The 19,409-nt window shown below is 46.2% G+C and overlaps 1 long non-coding RNA gene across 1 annotated transcript; it reads right to left on the reverse strand.

Moving 5' to 3' along the window:
* Positions 1-1,183: 1,183 nt before the first annotated feature.
* On the reverse strand, positions 1,184-18,477 carry LOC137141347 (uncharacterized). Its single transcript, XR_010916595.1, has 3 exons — positions 18,171-18,477; positions 17,344-17,466; positions 1,184-1,736 (listed from the first exon to the last, which is right to left on the reverse strand). It is a non-coding gene; the product is annotated as an uncharacterized lncRNA (long non-coding RNA).
* Between the last annotated feature and the right edge of the window lie 932 nt (positions 18,478-19,409).

Raw genomic sequence — 19,409 nt, forward strand, 5'->3', positions numbered from 1 at the left:
TTCCTAGGGAAAGCTGTAAAGAGAGTAAAAACGCACTTCTCACCCCATTTTGGGGTTTCATACGACTGCCAGTCACTGTAGTTTCAGAGTACTGCCCATGTAAACACCAATAGCAATAGTTAAGTCTTGGACTCTCCTCCCATTTTGAGTTAAACATACACTTTGGGGTACATTTTGTTGTCTGTGTTGTTGGTTGATTTGTTTATTAAAGGGTTTTTATGTTTGTTTTGTTTTTTAACCTTTAACCCTTTATCCCTAGCTTACACAAATTAAATACACTTTTATGTTCATGCTCTTTAGCCTGCCTTATCCAAGAATTCTTCCTCCTACATTAAGATAAAACCAGGTAAATACTATATTAGGGAAATTACCTTAACCATACTCAAGAGTACAATTCAGTTTCCTAAAGACAATAGCATTAATCTCACTTCTTTATTCTTGACCCTTCTCTAATATCCCTCTTTCCCATGCTGCAGTAAATGTCTCTCCATCACAGCTCTGAGAGAGCCCTGATTCAGATAACCTATGATGCAAAGTCTCACCTCTACTTTCTAGTCTTGCAGGTCTTTCCAGTTATGATCTCATAGAGATGGATAGTGAAAATATTCACCTCTAAGCTCCCCCATCTTGTGTTGGGAGCTCTCTTTTAATTACCCTCTTTACAGACTGAAAAGACAGGCCCCAGGGTAGTATTTACTATTATTTTGTTATATTCTTATTTTTTAAATTCACAGGCAGAGGGAATTGTGGCAATTCAAGTAAAGCAACATGGTAAATGCATTGGCCATCCAGAAAAATGATGTGGTTTCAACAACTTTCAGTAAGCCACAGAACAGGCCTGGCAAAATCCAATACATGAAATAGAATGGTCAATCATTATCATTAAGATGGTGCAAACTAGAATTGGTTTTGATGGTCTAATGGCAGCAAAGACAAAAAAGCCCAACACTGATTAAATTTGCCAAGACACCTAGCAGTACAAATAACGTGTTTATGTACACACCAGGGTCTTATGTCACTGCGCTGCTTTCCTTGATTCCAAAACACATTGGACTGTAAGGTAGTGCCCGGAATAGCAATGTAGTCAACAGATGTCCCTATCACAGCATTGCATCTTGTGAGGCATGAGAGGAGTTAAATATATCCACTGTAAAATCTGATGGTGGCTATTTCAGTGATCTCGGAGTGCTGGCATTTTTAGGCGACTTCTTCGATATGCAATGAGAATAACACCCCCTCACTTATTTTAGTGTCTGTATTATTGACCAAGTGACTCAAGACTATGGATGTGCCAGGAAAACTGAGAATAGCACATGAACAAATGTTCTTACAAAGACATTACACATAGCTAACCATACAAGTTACCAGTACAGAGTTCTTCGTACCACCCTGGAGCTTTTCATGTGGGATTGTGGTTCCAGCTCCTGATTGTCTTGCTCATGCCTCCCCATACAGTGTATTTTCCTTCAACAAGTCTTGGGGCTTGTTTACATATGAGCTCTATGCCCTAACCAGTAAGTACTACTAAGACATAATTATATATCGTAGGGCAGTCAGAAAATGTTGGTTAGCAGTAAGTTTCACAACCGTGGTTCTCCTCAAGCTAATAAAATACTTTCATTGGGCTTCTTCTTTTTGCCTGCTTCTTTAACTAGTTATGGCTCTGAGCTGCTTCTCCAAAGCTCAGAGCTGCTGTGGATCCTTGGTTTTGGCTCTGGGTCAATCTCTCTCTCCTGCTAATACAAAGAAGATGGAGCAGTGAAAACCAGAGATATTTATCCACAAATAACTATGTTAAGTGGTGTTCTGCCAATTTGTTTTTCATCTTTTGGGGGGTCACTTGAATTCTCAGTTTATGTTTTCACATCTATCCAGCTATTAAAATATCTTAGGCTTTGTATAACAGGTCAATTTTTTTAAACTACTGTAATATACTGACGTGTGCATGTGTGTGCACACATGAACCCCGAGTACCCTGGAAGTACCCTCAACTAAGTGTCATCTGCCCTTTACTGCCAGCAGATTCTCCTTCAGCTCCAGGAGAGCCTTTGGAGTTGGATAATGGGAGTTCTATCCCACTGTCACTGTGAAGTTGTAAACAAGCATGGTGTGTAACATAGTTACAACTCTGAAGTGCTAAGTGGCTGTGCATTTGTTACAATATGATCAGTGCAAGTAGTCACATAGGAAGAACTGGAAGTGATTAAAAAGGGATGAATGAACCTGTTCAGATAATGCAAAAACCATTCATCTCTGCCAGTGGTGTACGGAGAGTCTCTGGCGCATGGGGGCCAAGCCTACATTTGCGCCCCCTGCCCAGGCCTCATGCCCCCCCCCACCCCTGCACAGGACAGGAGGGGTTCCAGCGCCGCCCCCAGCTGCCCCAGGGAAGGGGGATCTGTACCTCTGTGGGGGGGTATTAGGCATGGGGGGGGGGAAGGCACAAATGTAGGCTTGGCTCGGCTACCCCCTCCCCCCACACTTACCTGACTCCGTGGCACCCACATCTCTCCGTGCAGCCCCACAGCCTGCCTCCAGCTTGGATGGGGTGGCCTCACCCTTCCCTCCCCCCCCCCCCAGGCTGGGGAGGGGCTGGGCCAGCCTTTCATGGTGCGCGGGGGGAGGAGGCATTGAGGGGGTGCCCCTCAGAGCCTCCTGTGCCCCCCACCCATGGCGAAGGGCTGGCCTGGCGCCCCCCACTTACCCACCCACACAGCAGAGGAAGGAAGCATGAGAAAAGTATCTGGAAAAAAGATTACAGAAAGGGAGACACTACATAACACTTATTAACAGTTATTTGTTAAAGATAAACTAGATCATTTGTCCCAAGCCAAGCACATGGAGACAAATTCATCCCTTATGTAGCTTCAACGGAGTCAATAAATTGAATTCCTTGAGGGATGGTCTTGGCCTTCTAAATCCAATCCATATTTGTCTGGTTGTAACAGAATTTTACCTTGTTCTAGTCTGGTTTTGTCCTAGTTTTCTGAAGGGAGAGTAGGGGAGAGGGACAAGAGCTAGCAGGTATTAACATGAGATGGAGGAGCCATGGAGATTTATTTTTTAAACAAACTAATCCTTTCCGAGTTATGTAAACCTCCTTGATTGACAGAAACATTCTGAAAGGCAAAGGTTTTTCATCCCCAGTGAAGTACTGATGTTAACATTTGCCCATACCGCCTGCTAACACGGTTACATAGTGCTCTCATGCCTTGGGACGTATGGTTTGAAAACTCATAATTTGCTGATCATTATTGTCCTGATAAAATGTGTGTGTCAACACTGTAAAATGTGAAGTTATAGGATTTCCCTGGATGATGTTATTAACACATTCCAAACCCCACAGCCCTGCCCAAGCAGAAGTTGGCAAACAGGTAGACTGTCCTAAAGAAAGGAACGTGCGCTTACCTTAATTTGCATTTAAGCAGTAAACAGAGTCATCAAGCAGGAAGGAAGAACAGAAAGTTCAAACAGGTAAAAAACCTAGCAGAGAACATCCTTCCACATAGGCTCTTTGTCTCCTTTGTTGCCACTTGTTTTAGTGTTTTATGTAATCCCGAGTGTTTAAACTGAAGTGTCTGGGTAACTCTATTTAAGAAAATAAGATGGTATATTATTCCCTTACAGGAATAAAAATATTTGTACTGTCCAGGAGAGGGCTGGTCAGTACAGGACATACATTTCTGGGGGAGAATCCAGGACTGGTGGTGTGTTGGGGTCACTCTGCAGTATAAAACAAGGTTACTCACCAGTAACTGCTGTTCTTCGAGATGTGTTGCTCGTGTCCATTCCATTATAGGTGTGTGCATGTCTCCGTGCACAGCTACCGGAACTTTTTTCCCCTTAGCAGACCCCGTAGGGCCGGCTCTGGTGCCCCCTGGAGTCCTGGGCACATGCCACGGTATATGAGGCACTGCCGGCCCTACACCCCCTCAGTTCCTTCTTTCCACCAACTCCGGCAGCAGGGACAGGGGGTGGGTTGTGGAATGGACATAAGCAACACATCTTGAAGAATATCAGGTACTGGTAAGTAACCTTGTTTTCTTCTTTGAGTGATTGCTCATGTCCATTCCATTATAGGTGACTAATACCTAGTACCTTGGAGGTAGGCTGGAGTTAGCGGTGAGTTGACTGCAGCCCAGCTCCGCTGAAGCCCACTACTTCCCGTGTCTTGGACAGAGATGTGGTGGAATGTGACGGTAGGTACCGCCAGCCTGGCAGCTGCTCTGCAGATGCCATGCCCTAGCACTTCTGCTAGGAAGGCTGTAGATGGAGCTTGAGCTCTCCTGGGAGAGCTGTGGCGTCCGGAAGCGGCACCTTCACCAGCTCGTGGCTGAACGCAATGCAGGAATTTATTCGCAAGGAAATTGCACCGGTCGGTGACCGGTGAACCTTTCATCCGGTTGGACACTGCGAGGAAGAGCTGCATCACTCTCCAGAACAGCCTCGTACATCTGGTGTAGAAGCCAGGGCCCCACTCGCGTTTTAGCGAGCGCTGCCTTTCCCTCTCCTCCGAGCTGTGTGGTGCAGGGAAACCTGGGGACAATATATAATTGGTCCAATGAGACTGGGCAACCACCTTAGGCCGGAAGGCCCGGTGCGGTCCCATCTGAATCTTATCTTATAGACTACAGTATGAGGGAGGAGCTTTGAGGTCAGAGCTCTGATTCTGGAGACTTTCCTTGCCGAGGTAATATACCCCCAGGAAGACCACCTTCCTGGAAGGCCCTAGTAGAGAGCATGACACCATGGGTTTCAGGGGGAAATGGGGGGGCCATGGGCCGGGAAGGACCATGTCAAGATCCCAGGGAGGCACTGGGTCGCGGGCCTATGGGTAGAGCCTCCACCCCCTGTCGGGACCGAACCGCCATCTGACGGGAGGACCACGATCCCCCTTCCAGCGGCTGATGAAAGGCCGATATGGCTGCTAGCTGTGGCAAGCATTTCCCAGATCACCTATACTGGTGAAAGGCCGGGCAGAGTGTCTCGGGATTGCTCCCAGCAGGCCACAGCCACTTCGCCTGGTACACGACCTAGGTGGAGAGCTTCCTGCTACCCATCGGTACCCGCTGGGCTTGTTATGAGAAGTTCACTCATCGCCTCTCGGCCACCGATGTATGACCCCTTGAGGTGCTGAGGGTCCAGGTCTGGGCACTACAGGTGACTGTGATCCCTGGAGCTGGGATTGTGCTGGCTTGGAGGATCCGAGACAGCAATCAAGAAAACCAGCAGCATGCTGAATCCGTGCTGGCATGGCCAGGCCAGAACAATCGAGACGGCATCTGTTTAGCTCCTCCTTGCTTTCAGCAGGGCTGTGGGCAGGAGGGGGAAGGCAGGAAAGTGAATATGAAGGCCTCTGACCGCTGTAGACGAATGGCATTGGCGAGCATCCCTGCCCCTTGACCAGGGAGAGGGCAGTATTGCGGACCTTGTGCTGCAGTCCGGATTCCCTTTCGGGAAAACCCCCCTCCAGACCATCGTAAATGCCCTTCGTTGGCACAGCGACCCCTCGTGGTGAGGAAGAGCGACCCCTTGACGCGGTCCGCCTTGCCGTTCCTCACCCCCGGGAGGTGATCACCGCTGGGTCCTAAGGACCGATAGGTTCCCTTTATAAGGCGGACGAGTGGGCTCCCGTGAGGGACTCTGTCCCACAGCACGGCTGCGGCAAGAAGGTCTGGTTCGGGAAGCAACCGGTCACACCGATGCATTCCATAGACTGCACCTGCGTTAACGTGAACTTGTGTGTTTACCAGCAGGATCCACCGGCCAAAGGAAATGCCTGACTGGCTCGCACTGCTCTGGGCTTGGGACCTGGGCCTGCGTGGGCAGATCATGCACCATCAGCATGCAGCTACCACTGCCAGGCCTTCAGTAGATACGGTTGGCCAAGAAATAGACCGTGGGGTAAGCCATGAAGCTTTAGAGGGAGTCGATCCCTATGAAGAGAGGGAACCTTTGAGGGTGTGTCCCCCTGACATCCAGGTCGGCACGCTTCCACTACTGGAGCTGGGGGAATCATGCGGGAGTTGAGCCCCTTGTTCGGTATTTGTGGGATGACATAGGTTTGCCACCGTCCTCAAATCCCCCTCTTTTCTGGGGGGGATGCGGGAGTACCTCGAGTAGGGCCTCTTCTGCCATCACCTGCGGGATCTCTCCCACTGCTCGTGGCTGAGGTGCCCTCAACCTCTTGGATGTGGAAATGTCACTGAGAGGGAGGAAGGGGATGGTGTTGAGGGCCCGGAGGGAGGAGAAGACCGGGGCCCCTAGCTCACTGAACTATATCAAGGACCCAGTGGTCCAAAGGCCTTCCAGCTCACCCAAGCCTGCAGGAGGGTATAGGCTAGAGCGCTGCCCTTGTGTTCACCAGCAGAAGGGCCTTTTCCGATTGCCTTATTGCCGAGAGGACCCTTACTGAGGGCCTAAGGAGCCAGTCAGGGCGGATGGTGTCTCCCAGACCCCCTTACTCTGTCTCATTGCCTGTAGGTCGGGAGACGGCCATGGCTGGCACTCCTGCTGCTGCTGTCCCTGGAGACCTGCCTGACACAGGAAGGTTTGTGGCGCGTAGCAGCCCAGGGAACAGAGCGTGGTCTACGAGGCCCTGAGACCATGCAGCTTCATCGCTATCCGAGCCAAGGAAAAGGCTGACTTGTCCCAGGAAGGGCCCCGGATAGGCTGCTGGACCTTTTGGGCTAGACCGGGATTGCAGCCACTAACCTCTGGGCATGCTGGTGGCGGGGGGCATGGCTTAGCACACTGAATCAGCAGTGCCTGAAGGTGCCTGGAGCGCTGCTCTAGTTCCCATGGTACTCTCTTCTGCAATGGCATACAGGTTCTGTGCCTGCTGTTGGGCGGAGCCTCAGCAAAGGGGCTCACCGAGTCCCTCCAGGGCTCCCTCTCCACCTGCTTGTAGCACTATTGAATACAATTTTCTCCAACAGGTCTGGCTTGCAGTCGTCCTTGTTTTCTGGCGTAGAGTCCGTCCACCCTGCCCTCCCTGTGATCAGCGGCCTCCACCACCAGGGACCTGGGGCAGGGTGGTGAACAGTACACTCAAACCCCTTGGGTGGGTGTAATACTCTTCCCTCTAGGCATTGGGCTACGGAGGAGGGGGTTGCCACAAGAACTTCTCTATGCCTGGCACCCTTCTGTAGACCAGGAAGGCTACCACCCTGTGGAACCCACCAGTATCACATTAAAGGTAGTCCACTGTCCCTTTTTCCTCCTTGCCCTCCAGCCCCAAGGTGGAGGCCGCCTCTTGAGCAGTTCCCGTTGTGCCCTAGAATCAATCAGGGCTTGGGCGTGTGTTTCATCTGGTGGGGAGGCAAACTCCTCGGCACTGAGCCTGTCTCCAGCTACCGAGTTCTGTACCTCCCGATGAACTCCTTGGTGCCGAGACCATCTCTGGCATCCGGTTTTTGCACTGCCCGGCGAAGTCCTCAGTACCAAGACTATCTGAGGTGACCGGGATCAGCTCTGCATCCTTGCGGGTGAACTCCTCGGTGCCGGGGTGGTGGGATGGACCTCTCCTGGTGCCGGGGGGTTGAGACCAGTGTTGGGGGGGCAACTTCGCTCTTCACCTCGATGCAGGTCGGTCCAGCGATGCGACCTGGGATGACTTCTAGGGGAGCGGTTCCTGCTCTACCCTAGGAAACCAGTCTGCAGAAGATCTTCCTCCCCATACCGGAGATCTCCTGAGCCATTCAGGGGGGTTTCAACATTGGCTTCCCCTTAATGCCAGCCCCTTCTCCCTTGTGGAGGCATAGGCGGCGGTGGCGTATGCAAGGCCAACAAAGCTCTTGCCGCCCTTCGGCCACCAAAGTTGATGGTGCCGGTAGGTGCTCCACCCCACCTGCTCCGACGGTGCAAAGGAGTCCGCCTCCGTGGAGTTGAGTCAGGTCAGTACCGACAGTGCCAGGGGTTGCTGAGACTGGTGCCGGGCGGGTGACTCCACTTGCCACCTCGGTGGAGGTTGGTCCGGCGACCGTGACCTGGGATGACTTCTAGGGGACTGCCCTGCTCTACCCTAGGAACCGATCTGCAGGAGATCTTCCTCCCCATACTAGGGACCTCCTGAACCATTCAGGGGGTCCCAACGTGGGCTACCCCGAACGCCAGCACCTTCTCCCTCATGGAGGCATGGGCGGTGGTGGCATATGCAAGGCCAAGAAGACTCTTTCCGCCCCTTGACCACCGAAGTCAACGGTGCCAGTAGGTGCTCCACCCCGACTGCTCTAATGGTGCAGGGAAGTGTCCATGCTCCGTCTTCGCAGCGCAGAGTCGGGTCGGTGCCGACGGTGCCCTCTGCACCGGCAGCACGCTGGATACTGCGGCGAAGCGGGATGGCTCAGAGCCGGCTTGGGGCTCCATGAGCCAGGCTTTCAGACGGATTTTCCAGGTCTGAAAGCCTTTCTCCTTCCACAAAAGACTTCCGCCCCACGCCTCAGGCAGTGGGGGCCAGCTAGCGGAAAAGCCTTCCTGCCGAAAGCGTGTGGCATGAAGCCATGACACCGGAGTATACCTGCGCTCAGTAAAGTCTGAGCTAGACTATCTTTAAGTCTCTAACTACCACTACAGCAGTTATTATATCTAACTAACACAAAAAAAACCTTGTCTAAAGTTTAAACACGGGGAATGAAGCGCTTGCAGTGCAAGCGCAGGCAGTTCCAGTAACAGCCACAGGTGGAAAGAGGGAACAAGGGGTGTAGGGCCGGCAGTGCCTCATATACCGCAGCATGTGCGTGGGACTCCAGGGGGCACCAGAGCCAGCCCTACAGGGTCTGCTAAGGGGAAAAAAGTTCTGGTAGCCGTGCACGGAGGCGTGTACATACCTATAATGGAATGGACATGAGCAATCACTCGAAAAAGAAACACAGTTAGTGAAAGCCACCGTGTAACCGGCAGGCTGCAGTTACACAAACTCTCAGGGTGTGATTGGATGCTGGAAGGCTGCTTGTGAGTGGCCCAGATGGGAGCTACTTCAGCAAGGCATTGCAAGGCACCCAAGGTTGCAGAGCAGGGATGAAACAGCCCCCCACTGGTCTGAACTGTACCCCAGTATGTCGCAAGCACTAATTATCTTGATGGTTTCATCTCTGCTTTACGGTACAAGGACCAAAACAAGACATGGGGCTCCATCCTGTAAGGTTAGGAGCATGTTCTGTGGGATGCTGAGCACCACAACACCCACTTGATTTCATCAGTTGGGAGTGCACAGCACCTCCTAGGATCAGGGCCTGCGGCACCCAACATTGTCAATGTCCATCTGTGAAGCTCCCCAGAGGTATCCAGGCTTGTGAGACACCTCACCACTACCTCTCCTTAGCATGAGGGAGTCTTGTCTGGCCGCTGTGGATCAGTTCCCTGAAATCACCAGCCTCAGGTAGCACATGCACTGCCTTCCAAGCACCTGATCTCTCTGTAAATGTACCGAGAGGCACACACCAACCCGCAAGTCATTGGACCATGGCCTGTACTGTCCAGCCTTTTATCCACTGAACACTCACAGAATTACCAGGCCTTCTGTTCCCAAAGGAACAGTAGACTCCTGAGACCCCTTTTTCATGAAGCAAAATCATCATCCTTTTAGTTCCTTCTCTGCCCCCCACGTATATTCAAAGAAACCTTTGAAGGGCACCTCAACATAAGCGGGGCCGTATCCAGAGTGGGGTGAGTGGGGCAGTCACCCAGGGTGCAAAGCTATAGGGGTGGAGAAATGGGGAGGTATGGGGGACACATAACCACCCCCCCCCCCCAATTTCTGCTTTCCATTTAGCACAGAGGTTTTCAAACTGTGGAACGTGCCCCACAGATTGAACCGTCACCTCCTGCCAGCAGACTGGAAACTTGTGGGAGCTATGCAATCTGCTCGGGCCACTGGCTCTGTGTTGTGGGAGCCGGGGCACTAGCTGGCTGCCCAGCAGTCCTCCTGCCCTGCTCCCTGAGCTGGGCTGCCTCTACATGGCCGGGCACTCTCCAGCCAGGGCAGGCGGCAGAGCTCCATGCTCATACCTCTCCTCCAAAGGAGCCTAGTGAGCATCTCATGGCAGCCAGGCTCCACAGGCAGGGGCTGGCTCCATAGGGTGTCATCACCTGGTGCCAGGATCCTTCGGGGAAAGGCAAGAGCACATCGGGGCGAGGCTCAGAGCTGTGCTGAGCACCCAGCCAGGCAGAGACAGCCTGACTCAGGGAGCAAGGCAGGGAGGGCTGCCGAGTAGCCAGAAGAGCCAGGGACCCAAGCGGCCCCCACCAACTTCCAATCTGCAGCTCCTGGCAGGAGGCAATAGTTTTCACCATGCTTTGAAAACCTCTGTGCTAAATGAGAAGTTCCAGAGGAGTAGCCGTGTTAGTCTGTATACAGCAAAACCACGAGAGTCCTGTCGCACTTTAAAGACTAACAAATTACTGCAGGCATAAGCTTTCATGGGCTGCAACCCACTTCTTCAGATGCATCTGATGAAGTGGATTGCAGCCCACAAAAGCTTATGCCTGCAGTAATTTGTTAGTCTTTAAAGTGCGACAGGACTCTCATGGTTTGTGCCAAATGGAAGACAATGAAATCTGGGGTAGGCACATGACCCCGCGTGACTGGTTCCACTCCGCACCGCATTGCATTGCTAGCTTGCCCAGGTGCTATTGTTTTTCTCTTCCTGTTAATTTCTTTCTGAAATTCTGACAAGCCTTCATTTGCATTCAGCTCAGCCCTGGTCTACACTTATCGAGCAAGTCGGCGGCAAGCTTGCGTAACTCCCATCGATTGCTGTGCTTCCCTTCTGCGCGCCGTCTTCACTGCACTGCACCACTTGAGGGGATGGTTTTACTGCGTCGACTTCTGGATCGACTGAGCAGGTCTTCACTGACCGCTCAGTTGATCCAGATAGGTTGATCTGACGGCAGCAACTTTGTAGACATACCCTCAGCCTGGTGATAGGAAGTGCATTGTGAACATGATAATGCTCGGTTTACATGTAAACAGATGGATAAACATCTCCTTTAATAGAAAACCTGTTTTTCACCATTGCTGGTGACCAGCTCTTGATACAGACTTTCAAACCTATTTTCAGTATGAATATATAACACCTTCTACTATATCAGCACATACGTTTCACAAGGCTATAAATGCCCCACATGACATCGGTTTTCATTTGAGACCTCACATGACACTCTTTGGTGAATTAGAATGTCTATGTCTGACCTCAGAGAATTCTGTAACCTGCAGGTACCCACTTGCCAGCTGGCATTAAGATGTTCTTGGGTCACATAATCTAAGGATAAATGTGGCCTTATTGTTGGTGGAACTGAGTGCCTAGTAGCTATGGGTCCTGTGGCTCTTCAGCACGTCTGGAAAAAAAAGAACCCTCTTTTACTTAAGTGCCCAAGTCTAGCAACTTGCCTTTTTGCCTTCCACTGTGGCTTTCCAGACCACAGGGAGTCTATAGCTATCCCCTCTCTCCCTGACAGAGGAGCACATGCAACCTAGCATTCATATTATTAAATTCTTTTAGTATTTTTGTTTATATTTTTCACAGGCTTCTTAATGCCTCCAGGAGCTTATGGGGCTGAAATAATGGGAGAGTTGGTTTTCCCCATGATATTTCAGATCTTGAATGGAGGAAGTATTGCAAGAAGGCTAGACGTGATCTCATCAATGGCTTCTTGAGGAATTAAAAATGGCTTGGGGCAGGGAGGGGGAGGTATGTGCAGTACCCAACTGCTTAGCCCTAGCCATTAAGATGATATATTTGCCCTTCATTAGGACCAGCACTAAATGATGCATATTTGGGCCTTCCATGTCTGATTGCCTTGTTACGCCTTACTTATTTTTCCCCAATTGCCCTTCCAGTAACAACTTTCCATCTGACAAATTTAATTTACAATTATACTCTTTGGTTCCTGTCTTGTAGTCTTTCGGACTAAGCAATCTTCTAAATCTGTTTCCTGTTCTCTGAATTTACATCCCTGTTTGCTTGCATTCTTGGATATAGCTATAGATATGTGCTGTATTGTCCAGAAATTAAAACTAAGTTAACCATATGCTTGTGAAATTTTCCTTTTATTCTATTTATTATAACTTGAAGCCTTGTAAATTTGCTGATTTGAGAAAAGTTCTCTCTTGAGCTGTACACATGCAGATAGGAAGCAATTGATACTGTTGTTTTCATGTTCTCTGCCATGTCCATTATCAGTGGACACCTATGTAATTAGTCTTTTCATGTTAGGGAGGTGTTCCAATGCATTTAAATTGGCTTATCTGAACCTTCAGTATTAATGCATTGAAATATCATATGCATCCAAGTTAAGGACTGCACAGCATAATCACAGAATGCTTTGCATTTCTACTGCTGAAATATGAATAATTGAAATATGAACATATACTGATTTTACCAGAGAATGGATTCTTTCACAGGTTTGTTACATCTATTCGCACACAAGAGATCACAAAATGAGCTCTCAAAGCTAGTAGCTATGGTCCTAGAATGCATATTCCTTAACTCTGGCATCTAATGGCAACTTCAGAGGAAGAGGGAGACAAAGTAGAACTGGTCAGAAAATGAGAACATTTTTCAAAAATATTTATGAGAAAAATATTTTCCTTTTTCCCTCTCACAATATTTCAAATTTTGGATCCTCTCTCCTCAGAAGCGCTCCCCACCTCTGCTCTCTTTCCAGGGACTGAATTAATGACTGAGTGGGACCCCACACCCCTCCCTCCCTCCATTTTTGGAAAAAAATCATTTAAATAAAATCCAAATGTTTCATTCAGATTTTGCTTTTTAAATTTTATTGTATAATGTATACTATAATCTATATAATAAAATTACAGGATTGTCACTGTGTGTGTCACTCTGAAGCCTATAAATCTGCTGAGTCAATATGAAGCAAGGGAAACAGCTATAAACATGGCTGAGAGCTCCTTTTGTTTAGAATATCACCAGATTTAATCACCACAGGGTTTCACGGTCTGTTACCATCCAAGACAGTATGCAACTACAATCAGACATGTATCTATATACCATGCCAAGAGTCCTAGATCATTGTGATATCAGAGGTGACTCAAACAATGACTACCATTACTCTACAGCTAATTTGCATGCAACAATTTCATTGCTTGTCTGACAACCATTGAACAGCTACCAATCTGATATGTACTTTAACAAATATTGAAGGTTTCCAAATTAGTGTTCTCTAATTTTTATTTGTATAACTTTATTTATTTTGCCTAAATATAATTTAGCCAAGATTGGTAAAATGAGCTAGGTGAAAATTTTCACATGAAACTTTTTTTCGTTTGATCAACAATGAATTTTTTTTCAACTTTTTATTCCACTGACCCAAACATTTTTTTCTTCATTTTTTTGTTCCAGGCCCCACCCCAAAATAATCCAGCCATAAAGGAAGATTTGATGCTTGGCTGTTTGAGTGTTTTTCCCTACAGAGATAGTATACAAATGGTTAAAGAAATTTCACTCAAACTTTCTAAATCTCATCTAAATCTTAGACTGAGACCAAGTACAGAAAATTTCAGCTCCAAAGGACAATTTACCCAGAATGTTGTGAGTCAGCACAAAAGATAAAAAAAGGTTGACATGCAGCTGTTACTACAATTAACTCTACTATATAATAATGTTTATAAAATCCAAATTCAACTTTGCAATGTAGGATAAATGGCTTTAGCAGCAGCGCTTCTATGGACATTGTGGACTTTTTATACCAGCAGACACACTTTCATTGTCCGATTTGGAAAAAATATTTCAGGGATTACTAATAATTGGTAAATAAACAAAAGTCAGTACTTTTTGGAAGGAACAAACAGCAGTGCTTGAGATTTTTTGTGACGACTCAAGCACTGATACTGATCAACGACTTCCTGGAGGAAGCAAAATTAAAGTGCAAAATTAGACACACCATTCAGTTTAAATGAACAAAGCCTTATGTAAAAAAGGGAACAATCTTAAAGTGTTTATCCACTCTGTCTCATACCTCTTCTAATGATCAGCATGTTTGATTGTACAACCCCTTTAATATCATTCTTTAGTGGCCTTTTTAGATGTAGTTGTTTCCTCCCATGAATAGAGCCTAAAGCCTTTATGATACAAATTATTACCCTGGAGTTAAAATCCTGGATGCTCAGTAATGCTAGGTGGAGGAGATGGGGACTTAAAAGTGTACAAAAACAATACAATCATCAGGCAAACAGAATTACACCTTGTGAGTGGGCAGATGTCATATTGCAATAGCACACAATAGTGTACTGGCTCTACGCCCACATGAGGAGGCCTAGCTAGCTAGAAATGACGTATTGACTGGTCCACAATCCAATGAGCATCTGTGCTAGCATCAGCAGTAAGCAGTAGCCAGAAACAGACTTAAGGCTAAATTGAAACTTGACTACCTGTCTGGAGTAAAGGACAGCACATAGCTGCATCACCCCAGTAGCAAAGTAAGGAGAGTCACACCACCTTCTCTGGGCATGGCCCAGTCAAAAAATTTTTTTGTTTTTAATCTAAAGTCAAAATGGTTCATTTAGCTGATTTTGAAACTATGTGTTTAACTTTTAATTTAAAAATTTAGCCATTCTGTATTTATTTATTTTAAGAGGGTAACACGCCTTGAAGCTAAGCAAAATGAAAAAAATAGTTTTGGATCAAACCAAAATCAAATTTATCATCAGTCATTCACTCAGGAGGAAGGTTATATTATCTCTGTATTTGCACTGGTGAGACCACTAATGGAATAGGGTGTCCAGTTCTGGTGTCCACAATTCGAGAAGGATGTTGATAAATTGGAAAGGGTTCAGAGAACAGCACGAGAATGATTAAAGAATTAGATAACATGCCTTATCACCAAAGACTCAAGAAACTCAAATCTATTTAGCTGAACAAAGAGAAGGTTAAGGGGTGATTTTATCACAGTCTACACGGAGAACAGATATTTGATTATAGGGGGCTCTTCAGTCTAGCTGACAAAGGTGTAACAAGATCCAATGGCTGGAAGTTGAAGCTAAAAAAGTTCAGGCTCAAAATAAGACCAATTTTTATCAGTGAGGATAATTAACCATTGGAACAACTTACCAAGGGTTGTTGTGGATTCCCTATCATTGCACATTTTTAAAGATTGGATATTTTTCTAAAAGATATGCTGTAGTTTAAACAGGAATTAATTCAGAGAAGTCCTTGACCTGTGTTATACAGAAGGTTAGACTAGATGATTACAACAGGATTTAGTATATTGTTTGACATTAGTATGTCAAAATCATAATAATCCATGTGGGATATGCCATGTCAGGTACTGTTAGAAAGGCTATAATGTGCTAAGTAAGATGATGATGTTTATGTTCATGTGTTATATGGGAAGTGGAAGTTATGGACATATTTGAGATATCTGTATTTAAAACTGGACACACCTTGGACAAGATGGCTGCAGAACAATAGCCTGCTTAATGGCCCACTAAGACATTCCCAGGTGCAAGGGGGCCCAGGGGGAGAAGCCAGCATCACCAATAAGTCACCAGAACCTGCTCATATGACTCTGGACTCCATTTCAATTCCTGTAAAACTCCACAGGCAGCATGGCCAGGGCCAGAAGGTATAGAAGGCCAAGCCACAGAAACCATTTTGTCTTTGTTCCTGCTCAGCTACAGACACATACCTGCCTCTGGATCAATTCTTTTTGCAACTGAACCGAAGGACTTAGACTCATCTAGGTACTGGATGTATACCAGAGGAACTATACAAGCCTGCAACTCCACAATTCTCCCAGAAACCTGATGTATATGGACTTTCAATCATTTGTATGTAACTGATTGCTCTAATCATTTAACATGTCTCTCATGGTTTCTTTCTTTCTTTTTACAATAAACCTTAGTTTTAGTTACTAAAGAATTGGCTGGCAGCGTGGTATTTTAGGTAAGATCCAAACTTATATTGAACTGGTGCTGAGGCTGACCCCTTGGGGTCAGAGGGAACCTTTTTAGTAAAGAGCATAGAGTTTAAATAACTGGTCTCTTTACTGGACCTAGTGCTGATTTGGGAGCCAGAAGCTGAAATGCAGTAAAAGGGGCTGTGTATATTTGTATACTGGCTTCTGAATCCCACAGAAGCGCAGTTTGTGGCTGGTTGGGAAGCCTGACTTCAGTGTCACCCACCAGTGTTGGGAGAATCTGCTCTCTTTTTACAGCCTGTCCTGATTTTGGCATTTTCAGGTGGCTACCCTGAGCATGGGACGGGTCACAGAGACCATCTTCACAAAGCATCACATGGCATCTGAGCAAATTAGAGGCCCAGATCCTTGGCTGTGGCAGAGAAAGAAGCAGCAACAATGAAGCCAGTGGCAGCTCACTAATCCTGGGGCCAATTCTTTGCCAGCCCCAAAGTAGATTACAGTAACCTTTGGCTAATATTCACCAACTGGTGACAACCCAAAGGGGCAGTCTTAAAAGTTTCATTCTGCTCAGACTAAATCCCAATATCCTACTTATGCTGGGGCTGCAGAAATGGTAGCATGGGAGCCAGCTGCCTGGTTTCACATCAGCTAGGAAATAACTTACATTATGGAGTTGCCAGATAGGGATATCTGAGTGCAAAGGTATCCACCAGAAGAAGAGCATCTGGCCCAGAGCACGTGTGATATTTCAAACGGTTTGCATCAAAGTCTGTATGTGCCTATTTTTGGCTTCTACATATCAGGGTTTTAGGCACAGATTCCAATACCTCTGTTTCAGATGCACAGTGAGAACAAATCTGTGCACTGGAAAATTTAGTCTTTGTAAAGCACATTGGCCAGATTTTTCAAGTCAGGTGCTTGCAACTGCCTGCATAGATCTGATTTCTGCAAGTAAACACAATGGCTGCTGTTAGAAATGTTAAAATGTTGCTCTAATTATTACTTCAATGTTTGCAGTATTCCCTCCACTGTATATAGGGTATAATGTAAGTGCTGAAGAAGGCTGTGTTATCTACATCAACTGAAAGTTTGAGGGATCACCACAGCAGATGTGTGCAGGCAAATCAGGCTTGTGTGTACACATCAAATATCTAAGCTAAATTTAGCACATGAAGCACATAATTGTACACACCTAACTTTGAAAATCTGGTCTTATTTGCACCTTATACAGGCAGTGTTACAGATGGTACATTTGAGTTTCAAATTTGGTCATAAACTACTGCCATTTGTAAAAAAAATCAATGTGAGCGTTCATGAAGAATGCCAGACTGATGACACCAGAGAGTGAAGTTCTTCGAGTCACTACAGAGCACACATAGCAGCATGTGTAGCCTATCCATGTATTTATTTTGCCCATATCACTGCAGTATCTGAGCACCTCACACAATAAATTAAGTGACTTACCCAAAGTCACATGTGAAGTCCATAGCAAAGTGAGGAATCAAACCCAGGTTTCTTGAATTCCCCCTCCAGTGCCCTCTTCCCTAGACCATCCTTTCTACAGTGGAAATTTGTTTCAGCTCTGACCTACAAGAAGCAGATCTAAAGTGAATAAGTAGCCTGTTGTCTGCACAGACTCAAACGGTGGCTTCTCTGATGGCTTCCCAAAACATGCCACACTTAGTGCAGATTGTGAGTGTGCTGAAGGCTTATATAGTGAAGAACTAGGAACCATTACATTTTACACAAGCTACCACTCTGGACCCAGGTAGCCATGAGTTTTGGTCATCATTATCCTGAATCAAAATTTCAAACCAGCAACACAGAAACTAAGGCTGGTTACCAGAGACTGGAGACATCACTCCCAGCCATAAACCTTTGTGTAATTGTAATTCAAAAGAATCTCCATTCTACAAGGCTTCAAACAACTTTTAAAGCTATTTGTTTATGATAAGCCATCTCTGAGGCGACTGTAAGAAAGGGAAAATGGATGGCAACACAATGCATTGTTGCTAACCACAAAAGTGCATTAAGGGAAACCCAAACCAGAAGTTGTGCATGTGTCACCCAGCCACACTGCTCGTGTGCATAGTTTATTTCTCTACTAAATGAAAAGGAGTCAGGGGAACTGTTCAGTGGAGGCCTGTCACTGTAAGGTGCTGAGTGCCCTCAGTTCCCATCGACTTCATTGGGAGTTGGAAGTACTAATTACACCTTATGCCATCAGGCCCTTTATTTAAGACATTACTAACATAGCTGCAAATTGCTCAAGAATCAATGGTAGTACTCACATGCATAAATCTTCGCAGGCTCTGGGCCTAACTGAACAATACACTCCTCCAGAGCCAGGGATAGACATCTGGCCCTATAGCTCCAGAAATGGAGGCCTTTGCCACCTTAGCTGAAATAAAATCTCTATGAGCAGTCTGCCACAGAAAGATCCTTCTATTCTCCGTAGGAAAGAACCAGCTACTATAGAACATGTTCACAGCAAACAGATGGACCCGTCACAATATTCCTCCACACAACATGGTCTTGTCAAACTCCTACTGGGATTTTCCTTTTCTCTGCAGCTTTAGAAACACAAGAAACAATTACTCGAAGCAGAATTTCACTCTCACACAGTATTTCATACATCTTTGCACAAGCTTCTCTTCTGGCGATTTGACTCCAAGGCCTTCCCACACCTTCTCATAGCTCTCTCATCTCACCTTTACTCTTGCTGAGTTGGTTGTAATGAGACCCACCTGATCTGGCTACTTTAGTGATTCAGCAAAGTAGCTCCACACCTTCTAACAAAGTCTTTGAGCCTGATAACAATTATAATTTGATACATCATTTGTGTGTCTGAAATAAATAAATTATTAATACATTTTGCTTAATTATAATCCATTCTTAGGTTGTGCTCGATAGACTGCAAGCAAATTTTCAAGGAGAGTTAAGTTTGAAGGCATAGTAGCAATCTTCTTGTTAGCAAGGGGGATCAGAAGAAGTATTATCAAAATTTCAAACCAGTGTCACATTTAAAATAACCCATAAGACCAGTTTCACCAATTTCCTTCAAACTCTGCAGAAACATTCTTCTTGATTTTCAGAATAAAATTAAGCAACCTGCAGGTCATTCCATAGTCTACAATATCAAGCATCCCTTATCAATTGCTAAAATGCTCTATTTTATCAGAATGGGAAGATAATGTTTATGAAAAGCTGATAGACTAAGAAATATTGATGTTCAATTTAGGACTAATCATTCCATGTTTCTTCACTGCTATTTTTCAGACCCTCTCACAAGTCCGTAATTATTATTCCATTTCCTTCTGTACACTTTTCTTTTTTCTTTTCTTCTTTCAATAAATACAAAGCTTTACCACCAGACCACCTGACAATTAAACAAGAATAAAACAAAACATACAACTTGGTACAAGGCCAAACCATAGTAACATACAATTACTTTTCCAGCATACAGAAATTAGGTACAGAAATACAAAAGACTAATAATTTATGTATATTCTGTGTAGCTGACAGAAATA

This window comes from Emydura macquarii, unplaced genomic scaffold, assembly GCF_026122565.2.
Source record: "Emydura macquarii macquarii isolate MOO-44397 ecotype Brisbane River unplaced genomic scaffold, CSIRO-AGI_Emac_v2 contig_369, whole genome shotgun sequence".
Classification (NCBI taxonomy): Eukaryota; Metazoa; Chordata; order Testudines; family Chelidae; genus Emydura; species Emydura macquarii.